The sequence below is a fragment of the Echinops telfairi genome, unplaced genomic scaffold (assembly GCF_000313985.2).
Source record: "Echinops telfairi isolate 266 unplaced genomic scaffold, ASM31398v2 ScPeMD7_2;HRSCAF=8, whole genome shotgun sequence".
In the NCBI taxonomy this organism is placed as follows: Eukaryota; Metazoa; Chordata; class Mammalia; order Afrosoricida; family Tenrecidae; genus Echinops; species Echinops telfairi.
In genome coordinates, this window is record NW_022103898.1 from 4,721,626 (window position 1) to 4,723,327 (window position 1,702).

Genomic DNA, 1,702 nt, shown 5'->3' on the forward strand with positions numbered 1-1,702 from the left:
GCAAAACCAGTGACACTGGGCCAAGAGCACAGCTGGGCAGGGCTGCAGCTCCTCTGTAGGTTCCAAGGAGGGTTAGGTTAGGGTCCCATGGCTGGTCATTACATCACTGCAGTCTTCCAGGTCAGCATCTTCAAGCTGCCCACCCCACCCCCACCCACTACTCCATCTCCCCCCTTCTTCTCCTCCCTGTGCCCGTGTGAGCCTCCCTCTGAAGCCCCCTGCTTTGATAATACAGGACAATCTCCCCGTGTCACGATACTCAACCTTTACCACATCCACAAAGCCACACAGGGGGGCTTCCGAAAGCACGTGGGAAGATTCCATTACCTTTTCATTCAATTTTCCCAAGAATTTTTCAACGTCCTCTCATGGAAGGTAAAATTATAAGGCTTCGGGGACAAGGGCCTTGGATCTTTGAGGGCTATGATTCAGCCTATTGCAACAGCCTTGGCTACACGATTCCAGGAAGCCCTCTGATTTGGTTTTCTCTGAGCAGAGGATAAAAAAGGGTGTGTCAGTGGGTTATCAAATAGAGGGAAGACCATCCAGGGGGCTGCTTCTGGAATTGGAATTTGGGGGAGAATGCAAAGATTAAGGCTACACCATAGCCCATTAGGTTGATTGCGTTAACCCTCAGGTCACACTGTGTTCAGCTGGACTTGGGTCTGAATCCTGGCTCTCACAATCAAGGGTTCTGTGTGTCAACGAAGCCCTGAGTCGGAGTGACGTCCTCTCAGCCGATACCCCCGACAGCAGCCTTGGTCATTGGCAGTGAGGGGTGTCAGTGTGGAGTGGGACATAAGTCTAATAAACAGTGACTTCACTCAACTCTGTGATGCTGGTTCCTCTGGCCCACCCCTCCTTCCCAAGGACTGCACCATTCACCTCCATCCTTGGTCCAGCTCCCTCCCCACCTAGGGGGAAGATGAGGCTGGGCTAGCATTAACCTGTCTCTGTGGCACCACATCCTAAGACACAAGAGCCCTCCCACCTCTGATGCCCACCCACCCACACACCCTCCTCTTGCTCCACTCTGTATCTGCATCCCACCTGGCTTACCTGAGCCTGCACAGTGACCATCACAACCTGTACACTAAGCAGGGTACCACCTGCCCCAAACCTTCCCAACATCCTGGGCCCACGCCTGCTCCCAGCCTTGTCCTGCCATCCTCTCCTATCTTAACCCTCCTCCCCAGCCTTTGCACCTGCTGCTCCTCTGTCTGGCTGTCCCTCTGTCCTCTGACAACCACTCTCTCTAACTGTGCTTCTCAGGTTTCCCTTCAGAAGAAGGATGTCCAGTCACTGCACACCGGCCTCACGGGACTCGCTCCGCACTGAGCATGTGTGCTAGGCTTCTGGTTTGTCCCTCGGCCTCTGCACAGAGGTGGCTGGTGCTGGCCAGGACAGAGCTGGGCACAGCAGGAAGGCAACATCCTGTAGACAAGAACTGGCCCCTCAGACAAATCCCATCTGAGCTTGGGACCTGCCCATTGCCACCACCAAGGCAAGGCTAGTGGGTGCAAGGGTGTCATGTTACCTGGGACCCAGGTGGGCTTACCCGGACAGGGATGGTTGATCCACCTGTCATTTCCCAAGAGAGTCAGAGCTTTGTTCCTCCCTGGCTGGTGTCATCCCTAGAGAGGGGACACTCTGCGGAGCAGAACAAGTGGTCCAGGCGGTCTGGGCCGTGTGTGTGTGTGTG